This window comes from Strongylocentrotus purpuratus, unplaced genomic scaffold, assembly GCF_000002235.5.
Source record: "Strongylocentrotus purpuratus isolate Spur 01 unplaced genomic scaffold, Spur_5.0 spur5_scaffold_16, whole genome shotgun sequence".
Taxonomy (NCBI): domain Eukaryota; kingdom Metazoa; phylum Echinodermata; class Echinoidea; order Camarodonta; family Strongylocentrotidae; genus Strongylocentrotus; species Strongylocentrotus purpuratus.
Window position 1 is genome coordinate 8,850,500 of NW_022145601.1, and position 15,972 is coordinate 8,866,471.

At 36.8% G+C, this 15,972-nt stretch overlaps 1 protein-coding gene across 13 annotated transcripts in view; it reads right to left on the minus strand.

Annotated features, from left to right (window-relative positions):
• LOC576875 (kinesin-like protein KIF1A) overlaps window positions 1-15,972 on the minus strand; it is a 136,856-nt gene that overhangs the window by 89,818 nt on the left and 31,066 nt on the right. The gene's annotated exons all lie outside the window — the stretch shown is intronic.

A 15,972-nucleotide genomic window follows, 5' to 3' on the forward strand; every position in this document is an offset into this window, starting at 1 on the left:
ACATGTACATCATTTTCCTTTATTTCTTTCCAGGGGGGTGTTTCACAAAGATCCTAAGTAGAACTTAACTCTAAGTTGGACTTAAAAGTTATGGACAGCCATTGGAGTCTTTAAATGAAATATATTCAAAAGCAGAAATTCAATTATTTTAGACTTTTTATTAATTCCACATCCAGAACATGAAATCTCCTTGATGATAGAAAATATGAATGATTTCAATAAACAATGAATGCCTTTCAAAATAACTTTTACAAAATATTTTCAAAGATGCTAATGGCTTTCCATATTTTTAAAGTCCAACTTAGAGATAAGTTCAACTTAGGATCTTTGTGAAACACCCCCAAAATTCTCTCTCACTCTACCCCCCCCCCCTTCCTCTCTCTCTCTCTCTCTCTCTCTCTCTACCCCCCTCTCTCTCTCTCCCCCTCTCTCTCTCTCTCTCTCGTTCCTCTTTCACACTCACTTCTCTCCTTCATCTTGATCTCTATCTCATTTATCGCTTCTCTCATTTTTCATCCTCTCCTCCTTCCCTCTCCCTTTAACTTGCTTATTATACCTTGTATACCCCTCTCTCTATCTCTGATCCTTTTACACAGTCTCTCTTTCTCTGCATCTCTGTCTCTTTCTCTTTCTCTCATCATTTGTCTATTTTGTATTTTTTTGAGGAACTTCATATCTACTGTAGATGTATTAGATAAAGCTCAAAAGTAGAAACATATTCAAATAAACATACAGAATTGTTTTTCTTTTAGTGGAGGGAAGATTTAATTGTACTTTGAAGACACACTCAGCCTACAATCAACTAAAACAGATATGTGCAAACAGCGTTCTTGTTTCCTCAAAAGTACAAAACCCTTTGGGAATAAACAATTAAGGAAATTATCATATTATTAGATTACAGACACATAAAGAGATTCTGAAACATCACAAGATGCCTACTGAGCCGAACAAACACAAAAGCAAGTAGGTGGGACACACCTTCATGTAAAAAATAAAATATTCACCAATCTACCCAGGTGTGCATATTTTGTGACAGGTAGAGAGATCAATTACATTCATTGCCCGAGTCCTCATGATTTATTCAAACATCTGATCATCTTACCCATAATGCTTCCTGATATATAGCCCCCTCATGATCTACTTTGGCACATCCTCTCTCCAGGGGCTAGTGGTACCTGGATTGACTCGGCTAATGTTTAACTCTAGAAGAGCCGAGACAGTGGGCTGGTAACTATTCATCGTTTTTTCCTCTCTACCCCCCCCCCCCCACCCCCTCAACAAAAACAGAATTAAAGCAACCTTTTTGATCAAATTTACCAAGTACCTTGGTGAAACTAGTCTTAATGTCACCCTTTTTTTAAACTAAAAGGTGGCCACAGATTTTGACTTTATTATGGGTGTCCATAATTTATTTATTTATTTTATTTTGGGTATCCATGCCGGAAAACTTACCGGTAACCTAGCTTCCAATTAGTACTTCTACATAGATATTGCTATTAAATTCTACTCAAAATAAAAGTAGAACAGATTTCCTGCTGTCTGATTTTCCTTACAAGTAAAAAGCTTTCATCATCATTCAAATCAGGAGTTATTTATCAGATTTCAAGCTAAACACAGAATTTCTTGAGCTGGACTGCCACGGGCGCTTCTCATCATATTATTTTGCATGTGACGCATGCAACCCATTTCTCTCTCTGATTATTTTTCAGTTCTTAACCAACGATACTCCCTTTGCACACAACAGCCACTCCAGAAATTCAACCATTCATCATGTTGATGCCCCATTTTTCTGTGGCTTGCCTCCAATTATCGAGTGTTCCCAGGCAACATCTCCGCCTTGCACTAAGTAACAACACTGAGGTCACTTCAACCTGTTTGGAGGTCATTTAGAAGATGAAGTCAACTTCTTGTCAAGTGATAGCATTAAATGCAATTGGGAAAGGTTGACTGTGTAGGACCTACAAAAGAATAAATGTATGCTTTTTACTTAAAAGGAATTGACTCGATCTTGCTATCTTGATATTACTGATTCATCGGCCCTTCGGGTCATATGAATTGTTAGCCTGTTCATATGTTCCCTCTCAAATTACAAGAAAATCAAAAACTGAAGAAAATAAAAAGAAAAGATTTGAGCAAAATATGGACAAAATTTATATCCTAAAAAGGCTCTTTCAGAATTGAATGAAAATAAAAGAAACAGACGGAAAATGAAACTAACGCATTTACATATTCAAAGGTTCCAACAGTTGTCAAATCCAGTTTAGATAAAGACTTTATTGTAAAGTAATACCAGAAAAGATGCACGTAGCACTTATATGATCAGAATTAAAATGACCATTCACTGCAACGATATTTGACAGAGATACAAAATCAAATTTAACTGTTCAGTACTACTATATTCAGTCAAGACATATTTTAACGGAACAGAAAAGTGGCAACAAAATTAAGCAAACTCCGGCTCACTGAGACATGTAAATGCACCATGCACTCGCCATCCCCCAAAGTGCATATTGACACAGAAGGCATTATGCCCATTTGGATTTGGACCAAGTTAGCAGACGATGACACACATGTAGGAGGGAATGGGATGATATTTTCGGATGCTAAACCTTTATTTGCTGAATGCAACATACAGAACTTCAAACACTTCTTTGTCGTATGGTAGGAATAACATATGGAACACACCAGACAGAAATATGCAATATATAGTGCTTCAGTCGGCCATTTTCGTAATGTAATCAACTCTAATGCATAAATCTTTGATAAGTGCCTCATCACAAATTAATACATTCACCTGTTACAAATAATCAGAATGCAAATTGCATATATTACACGTTATTATGTGGGGAAAGCAATAGTGTTTGTCCTACCTACTGTACATGTAGCAACAACATTATAGTGTTTCAATTGTTTCTTTGTAGTACATGTATTTGATCCCTGAAATACATGTATTGAAACACGCTGCAAGTATTATGCAACATGTAGTGTTTCAAACACTGTTTTTTATTTTATCCATGTAATACATCCCAGAGTAATATGAAAGATAAAGTCCTTCAATCACGATTTTTATACCTGTCTACAGCGACCGCCCAAAGGAAACACAAAAAGTGGTCTTTGTAGACAGGTTCCTTTAGTACATGTTTCAATGAGAAACCATTTTCAAGGGAAACAAAAAATGCGCTTGTTGTAGACAGGTGGTCTTTGTTGACAGGTGGTCACTAAAGTAGGTTTGACTGTAGTATGTTATTTATGAAATATGGGAACACATCCCAAGTAATATGTAATGTGCATATATCGCATTTTAATAATAACCTTGTATTACATTAGGCATGATATATGGAGAGGCACTGCAGGTACTTTGCAACGTATAGTGCTTCAATCACTACTATGTAGTAGGTTATCCATGAAATATGGGAACACACCTTCCAGTAATATAGAATTATGATGATGGCTATTAAGCCTGTCCCAAGCCTATAGCTTTCACAGGTGGTTTTTAAGCACTCGAGGTGGGCCTAATGACTTGTCTGTTAGCTAATTTATCGATGAAGTTTATACAGGCTATGACATCATACTCGACTGCCACATTACACGGTGAAGGAACTCTCATTATTAAAGCGTCATTCGCCATGTTCACACGTGACGTGATAAACCGCCCCCTCAAGAACAAAACGGCAAACTTAAACTAACGTGGAAGGACTACGATCTACTAAGGAAAGACTGCAAACTAGTAGCTGTGTGTAACAACGGCCCCACAGCGCAATTATGCATATGGATCTATGCTGACATTTCATATGAAATAGAAAATTGGGGTGCAGTATGGTTACGTCATTATATTTTGGTACAGATAATTTTTGAGCCAGTTTACGTTCTTGTGTGTGAATGAAGCCAGGTCATATCTGAGTGAGCCCTTACTGTGAAGGAAAGTACATAGCAGCTGTTAAAAGAGTTATCACGCATCCACTCATTCATGATCAAACTATCAAGCTACATGTATGTTAATTTTGGGTGTTTACAACGTCTATCAAATAATCTAATTTTAATCTCTTCTTCAGAATTTAAAATTAGAGTTTGGATTAATGACACGGATCTAATTTTAAACTTTGCATTTGAATTTAATGCATAATTCTCATGGTGATCTTGCTTTACTGAGCTACATGTAATGTTAAAACATGGAACTTTGTTCTATAATTACAGTTAAAAACTTTCATTAACTCTTTATATGCCGCACAAATAATCTCCCTGTGGTAATTTTTTTTATTATCATGGGATAGATATACCAAAGGTTTCAAGATTATTTAACTGTTCCCAATGCAAGGTTAACATAGAACTGTGTTAAAAGGGTTTCCAAGGTACAAATCAAGAGGAGAAATGAGTAAATTTTGCAATGCCTTCCTTCCATCAATTAGTGCCTATTGAAGTGTTGTGGAAAATTGCGTGTGTGGCAAATGTATGACAGTGTAGAGAGGCAACGGAAGCAATCAAAGTGTTAATCTTTTTCATAAGAAGCCTTATATACAAGGACTTGATCAAGAAAGATAGAATAACATTAAATACACTGTATCAGCTTTACTTGTCAATACTAAAATTACTTAAGCTGTAGTATATGAAAAATCAAGGGATTTAGCTTGAAGGAACAGAAAAATGTCTTCATCATGTACATAATTGTTTCTTTTTCAGTGAAAAAGTCGAATAAGTCACTCAAAACATTTCAATAAATTTCAATATTCTTTGGTGGCATAATTTACCCATGGAAGGATTAAAAATGTCAAATTATTTTACTGTCCACCCCCATTGCCCCTTTCTTCCCGTCTCATACTGTGTAAGGACACTTCGGCCACTCTGACTGACCCCCGCTGACCACCTCTTCAAGACCTCTGGACAGCTGACCTTCAGTCAGCACGTTATAGCATCCATGGCATTTAGGTACCAAGGCCCAGAGCAGCAGGGGACATCCCATCTTTCTTAAAGATAAGGTTGAGTTCTGATCAAGTGATTATACTTTGAGAGAAAATGTCTGGTAGCTATTGGGAAAGGTTTATAATGTTGTTCAAAAGAACTACCGGTACAATGCATACAGTGAGGTTTTGGACATTATCAAAGTGATGAGGTATTGTCTTGATATTGCTGGAAAAAAATGCATGCACTGCACCCAGAAATGTGTATATAGGACTACACACATAGGGTATGGATTTGAAAGTTTAGTTCAAACACTTCCATCTGTTTCTCATTATGTCAAATATTATGAGGGCATATGAAGAGCTATTCTTTTCAGGAGACAATTGTCATCCAGATATTCTTACAGTGTCCCACACTAAGATTTTTTAAGAGAATGAAAAGGCTCTAAATTTTGTTCACGTTTTCCAAACTAAATATCTCCTTACAGTCAATAATTTTCCTCTGTCCAGTCTGAGTGCCTCTTTTTTCCAATCTCATACAGCGCAAGGACACTTTGGCCCCCTATCCCTGCTGACCACTTCTTTAAGATCCCTAACAGTTGACCTTGGTCAAGCATGCAGGAGCCATCCATGGCATTAAAATGCCAAGGGCTGGAGACAGCGGGGGATATCATATCCCTATTGAAAATCATGAAAAGGAAAAGACAAGGGAGACGTGACGGATAGATATTGGCAGGAGGAAAAGGGCTGAATTGGATCACTAATTGTATCTGAAAAGGACAATGAAGGATGCAGTTGAGTACTGATTAAGATTTTCCATGTTTTAACATTCATATCCATGCTTTTTGCAATTGTACTAAGATCAGAAGAATCATATTAGTGCGCTGGGCTTTAATTACATTAACAAGCCAAAAAGTCTAAAATTACTTCACATCTTATTTAGATGATGTCTCATCATTAAATTGGCAACAAGATACCTACAGTTTAATTCAGTTTACATTGGTCCTAGAAACGTTTTTGAATTAATTTACTTTACATTTTATTACGATCAAATCTCATCATTAAATTGGCAGCTACAGACCAACAGTTTAATCTAATTCACATTGGTCCTAACAAAAATGTTGAAAAAATAAAATCATTGCAGTAAAACACTGTCATGTAAAAAATAATCTTGCGTTGTATTTTGTATGTTCATTCATTTTCAAATGCTACATACATGTAGTACATAGTATCTGAATACCATGCTGCACCAAACTGGACACACATTGTGCAACAGTTTGAACCTTTTAACTCCTGCACGTTTCATAATTTGCATTTTTCTTCTGTTAGGACAATATAATGGACCAAAACTACAACATACATTAATTTTTTTAAGGAATTGCTCGTCTATGACAGGATAGATAGGTATGCATGTATATACATTACGGGCATACAAATTTTTCATTATAGATTATTTTCTTTACTCTTATGGAGTAAAAATGGGTGATTGAATTAGAACCTGATAAAGCCATGAAAACAAGAATGGTTCTCCTGACCTTACTAGAAAGTGGGTGATATCCTAGGAAGATAAGTAATGCTTCCTGACAGGGCAAATGTTGCAATTACTCTTGTTGCCATTTCCTTTATTGACCACAATATCCATCTTGGAAAAGTAACCTTTGAACAAACTTTTCTGACCTGAAAGACAATCCTGACTACCCAAATGCTAATGATATGTCTCTGTGCGTATATTTTATGCAATGAAATATATTTTTTCATAAAATTTAGTAATGTTCATTCACCCCAACAATGAGTTAAAAATGCAAAAATTTCAAGTGCTCTATCCCCTGTAGTATGATAAATTAATCTTGCAGAATTTTTAATTTAATTTTTTATTAATTTCTAGTTCATTATACTTTTAATACTCCACAGGAGCAGGATATTAAAGTGGCACGTTCCCGCCAGTGTAGTTATCGCTGCTCTAGTCATCGCCATCTTGGTTCCGAAGATCGACTTCTAATTTGCATACAGCTGTCAATCAAAGTACGCGCGGCCTGGCCTGCCTTCGCCAAGACAGCTGATTGCTGACGATCGCGACGTCACGAAAGTGGGCGGAAACAGCAGCCGAATCTTAGAGCCGAACTGCGATTGGCATTACTTCGGCACATGTATGCGATAATCGGTATTGTCCGGGCATTCGGAACATGCCATCTGCGTAAGAGCCGTATTCTGTTGGTGTCAATAGGCAGCTAGCACCGTCCGCCAACGGGTACGTATTTTGAACGCCCTCTGGAATACGGGGAACATGCCTCTTTAAGTTACCAAATTTTCATTTGATCGACTACAACTTTGAAAACAAATTCATGAACTGCTTATTGCTATATTTTTTTTCTGTTTTTAACAAAACCAAATTGATATTTTGCTGGACTTCCCGTTTAAAGCTCTATTTAAAAAATAAAAATAAAATTCCAATCTCAGATACATGTACTATCACAAATCAAACAGAGCTTAGATGTAAATTAAATGAATCTCTGCACTGCCCTGACGTGAATAATTCTTGACTCTGCCTGAACGTCAGACTACTAACTACAATGATTGAAGTTGATTAGTCAATCCTTTCATTCATCCTCCTGGACTAGCCTTTGACATCTTCTTATACCTCCCTAAGCTTCCAATGAAGGAAGATGGTTTGGACATGGGCATGGTGACCATATCCCTCTGCTCAGAGCCAAAAGGGCATTTAGTCATATCATTTAACCCCTTGCTTACTGGAACCAGGTGGCCTCTGTATTAACCCTATTGCAATAAAAACATTCAGCAGTCAGGGGGTTAACACACAGTTAATACCCTTCTGGATATCAACAGATTATGGATGCCATATCACATTATGATGGCAAGCTTACATCTGGGTTTGATACTGGTCCATCTAACGCAATGTGTTGAGGGAGAGGGCAGGTGACAGAAGTGTTGTACTTGTACATGTATTGCTGGGGCTATGGTCAATGTGCTTTCTTTTCTCATGCAAGGGATGGATGGGAGGATGGATGGATGCATGACCTCATGGATTCTTGGATGGTTTAAAGCCTGATCGCACTAGTTTGGCAAGGAGGGATTCTAATTAGACCTCCCTGTATGGTCACTGACAGGTGGTTATCTCATCAAATCAGCTCTCAATTAACATAAGAAAAAGGGAATCATGGGGGACCAACCGGCACAGATTAGGCATTGTTTGCTAAATATAGAGGGCGCAAGTACATGTAGCTAGAAGTAGTGCAGTGGGGCTTTAAGGAAAAGAATACATGGATAAGTGCGATGACAAGCAGATAGATGACTGACTTTCAGGGTAGAAAAAAAAGATTGTATCTATGCCTACATATAGAGTGAGATTTCATGAACTGTCTATGTAAACTGTACATCAATGAATAAATGAATGAAGAGACAATTTAATAAGATCTAAAGGAAAAAGATGAAATATGAATGCATAGATTAACTATTCTCTCGAGGCTGCCATCGATTTCAAGCTTACTGCTCATGATGGCGGTCTCCTGCATTTTCTGTAATTTTTCTTTCTTTCTTTTTTCATTGAAATTATATTTGTGTTTGTATGCATCTTATTCAATGTACTTAAAAATGTATAATTATGTAAAATGAAGAAATATTTGTTACTTTATGTATATGATTATGTTTCATTTTGAAAATGCAGAAATAAAAACAAACAAACAAACAAACAAACAAACAAACTAGTGAAAAGAACGCCTAAGGAAGTTTATTTTCTTCGCAAAAAGAAAGATACATGTTACAAGAGAGTTAGGTAGATGTAAATATAAAACAAACTCACTGAACAACACATCAGTGAAGTTCACACAACAGTATGTCAAATATAAATTTAAGTTGTGTTTTTCAGCTTTTAAGTTATTTTGTAGTTAGGGACCATGCGGACAACCTCAAGGTTAGGAAACTTGAAGTTCAATTGAAGTTGCAGATCACAACAGATCTTAAAGGTTAGCATGATAACTACAAGGAGCATTTAACCCTCAAGGTTACACCAGCTTTTAGTTGAAATAAATGATTTCCCCTGCTTGTTATTACCATTGAATACTAGTTGTTTTGGTCACGTGTGAACCTTCTTCGATGACAGTGGATCGTTGTTTATAACTTTGAGGTTTAAAGCTACGACAATTCCATGTGAACACAACTACTGAAAGGTAATAATCTCCAATGGTCATCGTGGACGTGAATACTCCTGCAACAGGAGATGACCTTCTCTCCTAAAGGTCAATCTACGTCCATCTAAAATTAATCAGGATGATGGACGCCTGGAGGATAGGATGATGATGATGATGACAGTCGTCTCTCTCTCTCGGTTGCTGTCTCTATTTGCAAGGGATACACTGCTTGGGTTGGATGCGGTCCTCGGAATGATATGCATTTGTGGCCTACTTTACGTAAGACAAATTTGGTTTCTCCTAAAAAACTCTTAGGAATTGGATGAATCAGTGATCAGACATCCGTTCCAGCAATATTAGCTCCATTGTTTTATTTTGCAAAAGAGTTAAAGCTTATCTGTACTAGTTTAGGGAAGGGATTGGACCACACTGCGAGGTCACTGTCATGTGGTTATCTCATCAACTCAGCTCTCACTTAACATAAGAAAAAGAGGATCATGGGGGACCAATGGTCACCCATTATGCATTGTTTGCTATATAGAGGGCGCAAGTAGCTATAGTAAAGTGGGGTTTTAAGAATTGGATTTAATTGAATTGGTGATCAGACATCCGTTCCGGTAATATTAGCTTCTAGCTTTGTTTTGCGAAAGTTAGATTATAAGCCACAATTGAGATTTGTAAGGAAAGATCAATTTCTCTTTCAATTCTTCATCTGATTCGGTAATCCCACAAAATGCTCCAGTGATACATGTACTTACTCCTGGCTTTATTTTTCCAAGATAATGGGCTAGGTTTATAGCTGCTATTGAGATGCTTTATTCACCTAGTTGATAGAGTACGTAAGGAAAGATCAGTTTCTTCTCAATCTTTCATCGTAATCAGTGATCAGACATTGGCTCTAGTAACATTTACTCCTGACTAAACTTGACACAGATACACATGTCAGAGTATATTTAGGGATGCAATTGGATTTCAGCTAGGTATTGTGTATTATAGGTTAATAGCCACTTAGTATAGCATTAGATCTAGGGTTGAAATTAGGAATCTACAGTAGTAGTTAGACTAAGAAATCAACCATGTAGCCATTTTTGATAGAGCAAATTATGTGAAAGCTATTTATCTCATCCATTTGGATAGGCTTACATTTATTGCTTCATATCTTATGAAGATCTTTTTTTTTATTGACACTTGTTAAAAGTATGTGTTGGCTCGATATCTCTGTACATGCCACACAAATAATCTTCATGTGCCATATCATTCTGATCATGGGATAGATAGAGTAAAGGCTTCCAGATTAACTAACTGTGTCAGTACAACATTAGTCAATATTGATGTTTAAAAGGGTTGTCATGGACCTAATCAAGATCAGAAATTGGTTATTTTGCAAACCATTGCATTGCACAGAGTAACCCCTCCCTCAATTGGTGCCTCTTATCTTGTGCAAAATTGCATGTGTGGCAAACTAGTGACCATGTAAAGAGGCAGAGGAAACAACCAAAGTGTTTTTATTTCTCTCTCTTTATGTTATGAGTATTATTAATGTGCACTATATATAGAGGAGAATTCGATAACTGAAGGGAACTAAAACAATGAACACTGCATCAATTCTAATGTCAGTGACCGAAAGATGTTGAGTATATCTGTTTCATCAAAGACATATCTGTCTAAAACACATTAGAGAAATTTACATGTATAATTGGAAGTACCTCTGCTGCTCATACATCTATTGGAAATGTATTTGTATGTCCCATTAAAATTCAAAACATGAGGCAGTGGATGTCACTCATTAGATGTACAATGAATGGAACTCATGAAATAGTATTGATTGGTTTGTATCAATATAATTTGGGGAACTAATTGGCATCCATATGTTAAAAACAATTGAATGTGAATGTGAATGTGATTCAATAAAAATTACCTCATAATATTGGGTACCTCTTAAATATTTCAAAGTTGAAAACAAATCCTATCACAAACTCATAGCAAATCTACCACTCACATCAGCAGGATATGACATAGAATCACACCTGTATCATGAAGGCAGAGCTGGGGGGTGTTTCATAAAGCGTAAAGTTACGCATGACTTTACAAATGACTGAAATATGAAGAGATAAACGGGATTCTCAAATCCTTTTAATTGCATAAGCTAAAGTTGAAATTTGCAGATGTAGATTAACCTTTTAAAAACATTTTAATGCAAAGTGTATTTTTGGCTACAATTTAATTGAGATTATAGGAAATACAGTCACACTTTGTTAAAATGTCAGGAAAAATTTTGGGCATCCCATTTGGCTCTTCATATTCAAATCATTTGTATATTCATTCGTAACTTTACGCACAGCTTTTTGAAACACCCCCCAAATAGTAGAATACTAGAGCGAGGTAAATCTGCGTGAAATAGTCAAGATGCCCCTCTAAAAACAAAAACCCTTGCGCAAACAAAAACCAAATCTACATCTCACGTTAGGCCCAGAGCTCATCTCAGCACAGAAGCCTCTACACACTTATCTGTCACGATCACGTTATCCCGCATTCATTTAGCAATCCCAATCCCGCATCGCATCGTATGTCCGCTGTAAAAGTGTACAGTCACTCTCTTTTCTAACCACAACAGAACAAACAGCCATTTTCAGGGCGTCCTTGGCGATATCGGAGGATGAATTTGACCTTTCCCTGTATATATCGTGAGTCAAGGCAGAATTAGCGCACGATGCGTTTGCATGGAGAAATGGAGAGAAAAAGAAGTAATTCATCTGGTTATGGAATCGCCTGCAGCTTATTCATCAGTATGCATTTCATACATTAGCTCTTGAACGTGGTGATTAATTTTCCCTTTTCAGTAAATTGCTGAAAATTACTTGCACCTTTGAATGTTCTTTTGAACAGATATATGGCGCCATACAAATGCTGTTCATCATCATCATCATCATTAGTGTCCAGAATGCAGCGAGAGTTTGAAAGATAAAGCTTCATTTTTATTGGCATTGTCTCAAAAAAGCTTTATTTAATCAGCATTGTCTGAAATTCTGTATTCATTGTTATCCTTTTTAGCTTTTGCACATAAACAGAGTTGTATTGCCTGTTAATTACTGAGAGTATATAGAGCAAGTCAGAGAGAAAAGCAGTCAAACTAATCAAGTGCGATATCATCTAAAACTCTGCTAGTACCATTTTACCTTTTGTATTACGAACAGAGTTATATCCATAACAATTACTTTAGCTAAATAGTGCAGATTGGCGAGTAAAAAATTAAATTAATTTAAACTAAGTTATCTGAAGCTCGATCAGTACCTCTTTTGTTTTTCTATTTGTGCATGTGAAAGGAGTTTGACTGTACTGTAACCGTGCAAACACAAGAGAGAACAAAAATCAATCTACCTGGTAATTCATTTTTTTAAGCTCCATCTTTTGTATTTGTAAAAGAATTGTGTTGCAATTTAAAATATCAAACTGACAAATAGAATTCAATTCTCTGGCCACACATCGTTTTCTGAAGATTCATAGCATTCAGAGCATTTATGAACCCCACTTCATTTTCAGCTTCATTAATCCCCTAATATGGGAAATTTGAGTTTCAGAATTCTGAAGTTTCGGAATGCATCTCAATTTATTATTTTTCATATATACTTTTATTGTACAAAAAATATATCTATCTTCCTTACTTTTCTAAAAATGTGTTCTGTTCTAACATTTCAGAAAAAGTATGAAAAACTGTAAATACTATTTCATCTTTTTCAAAATTGTTATATTATGAAAAATAATCTCATAATTCCAGCAACAAGTATGTCATAGATATGGCATGACTTCCAAAACAAAAGAGCTTTCAAACTTATTTGATCAAAACAACTTTGCATGTATACATAATTTGCAACAACAAAATATTGAAATTCTTATACTACAGCTGAATCTGATTTGTTTTCTTTCTTCATTGCAGTTTTATTCCTTATGATTTAGATTTCCAAGGTTTATAAAAAAGTTCTTGATCAAAATAACAATTAACATGCATGTACACAAGGGCATGACGCAATGATGGCTACATTTACTTAATACAGTAACAACATGATTACATCATGACATTTTTCCTTCAATGTCAAAACATTCATGTTCATTTTATCTATATTTTCTTAATCCCGGGGGAAATAATGACCAGAATTGTTGTGCCTCCAGGGGGAATTTTTCATCAAAATCTGATTCATTTCTCTGTGCCCCCGTCATTGTGCATGTCTCTGTTTATTCTCCCACGCACATTGTCTTTAAACAAAGACACTGGATGACGCCCTTTTAATGGAAAACATGTATTATTCTGCCTGTTATGTTGACTTTTATTCAAGGCAAGGGTGAACTATACTATCCTTTCCATGAACGATTTTAATCAAATGAAAGCATATATCCCTTGTATTCTGGAAAGAGATTTTAATAGTGATCATTTCTGTAAATTATGTTGGCAAGTACTTTGAGAGGTCTGAGCTGGAAGACTACAAGTATAATCCAAATATACCCTGCACAACTGTATTACAGGATTTCTTCCAGTTCGTATTCAAATTAATGCGCGCCGCAGTGACACTGTAAGCTTTAAGTGGCACGGTCCTCAGACAGAGATGACGTCAATGATTTATACGCCCTCCCTCCCCCCCCCCCCCTCAACTTTCCCTCTCTATTTTCCTGTCCTTATGGATATATCTCTCTCTCTATCTCTCCATTTCATTTCAATATTTCCTAAAGTGTTGCCAGATTTGTACAGCTGATGACTCCTATACACAATTTTTTTCTCTCTCTTTCTCCCTCCTCTACATCAATGCCTCTACTCGTCTTTCACAATTACGTCACCCTATCATTCTCTCCCTTTATTCCCCCTCTCTGGCCTCTCTCCCTCTTTCTTCCCCCCCCCCCTCTCTCTCTCTCTCTCTCTCTCCCTCTTGTCTCTCTATCTCAAACAATTTGTATTTGTGTGTATCCAGCCATTTTCTGTGTTTCTCTCTTTAAGTATTCACACTTGCACACACCCTTTCCCCCTTCTCTTTTTCTCTTCCTTCACCTATCTCCTCTCTGCCTGAATATTCCTCCTCCTACTTCTCCCTCCTTCTCCCCCTCATTCTCCCCCTCCCCCCCCCCCCCCCCCATATCCCTCCCACTCCTCTCTATCTCTCTCTCTCTCTCTCTCACTTTCTGTGTCTTTTCTCTATCTCCTCTCTGCCCAGTGCCCACGTCATATCCTTCTCCTCCCACTTAACTTCCCTCCCTCTCTCCCCTCTCTCCCCCTCTCCCCCTCTTTTTCCCTCTCTTCACCCATCTCTTGCTTCCTGCCCTGTTTATGACGACAAACCATTGATCTGCAGGCTACTAACTCAAGAGGACATTCCTCTACACACACTGCATTGCTCAGCCTCCACCAACTCAAGTCCAAACTGTTGCTCGTCATCTTCCCCAAAAACTACCATATGTTACAGATTCCTACACACTAGCAGTGGCAGCCCTGCCCTGTAACCGTGGTATGAGACTCTGAAAACCGTTTCCGATAGCATTCCGACATTCAAATAACGCATCTTAAAGCTGTCTGGAGGGTTATTTGCCAAATTGGCTCAGATTTTCCTCTAGGCTCCTCTGTAATTCATTCTCGGTTCCTCCCTTTTCTGAAAAGTGTGTGCATGTGTCTTTTGCATGTGATTTTCTGTCATACTTTTAATGATTTACATGCATAAAAGTAAACTGTTATAGCTCATGTAATGTTTCACATATGTTTAGAGGATGATACGCTATTTTCACTTCCTAGGAATTGTGCATGTAGATTATCCAAAGAATAAAAGTTCCTAGTTTCTTACATTATAAAGAAAACAAAATATCACACAAACATGCCATTAAGTTCTCATAAAAGAGCATGAAGTGAGATGACACCGATACCTTTAACCACAAAAATCTAAATGAGATGTGAAAACACTATTTGTTATCGGTAATATCAGTAATTTTCTGATTCTTATGATTATGCAAATTTATGGTTTAACTATTCCTCTTCAATACCAAAAATAGTAATTCTTTGGCAGATCAAGGGGTACATGGGGATTTTTAGACAAAAAAGAGCACCTGGAAACAAAGATTGTTTAAGGTTAGATACTGTAAGTAAGGATTTTTGTGGGAGAAACACAAAATTTATATTGTTGTTTGTAAACACAGATGTAGTGATTTCATGTTTCAGACATTCATAACGTCATAAACGTATGATTTATTTCAAACTTCCACTATTCTGATTTTCTGCTTTCATACAAATAAACTTATTACAAAGGTCGGATTGCCCTATTTGGTTTCCTATTCAGTAACTGGGTGGATTTGTTACAGTATAATTTCAACATAATTTGGAAGACAGATAGTAGCCAGATTTTCCCTTTGGCAGAACTGGTGTCCCTCCTTTAAAAGAGGCATTTTTTGTAAATATAATCAGTCAAATGGAGAATTTTGAAAGGCAAAAGGTAAACTAATACCCCATTCACAGTGGCCTCAAACACCGCGACAGCAGCGGGACTGTCCCGCTGCTGTCGCGGTGTTGTCTTCAGTGTGAAGGCTCGGACCCGTTATAAACTATCGCGGGATAACACCGCCTAGCGATAACGCCGACACAAACTATCGCTAGGGACGCCTAGCTACAGCAGCGGGACAGTCCCGCTGCTGTCGCGGTGTTTACTCAGTGTGAAGGCTCTCCGCTATAACACCGCGACAAACACGTGTGATTTGTTTACTTACCTATCACTGACCTCTTTTCTACAGCAATGGGGAACATAAAGTGAAATAGAAATAAAGTAACCAGTGGATTCAAATTGATTTTATTATTATGTAGGTATTATAATTATCCAAATAAAAATATTTCACACTTCAAAAAATTAAAATATTCTGACTGGAAGCAATAAAAATGCTAGTTTTTTAAAAAGTAATATGATCGAGGA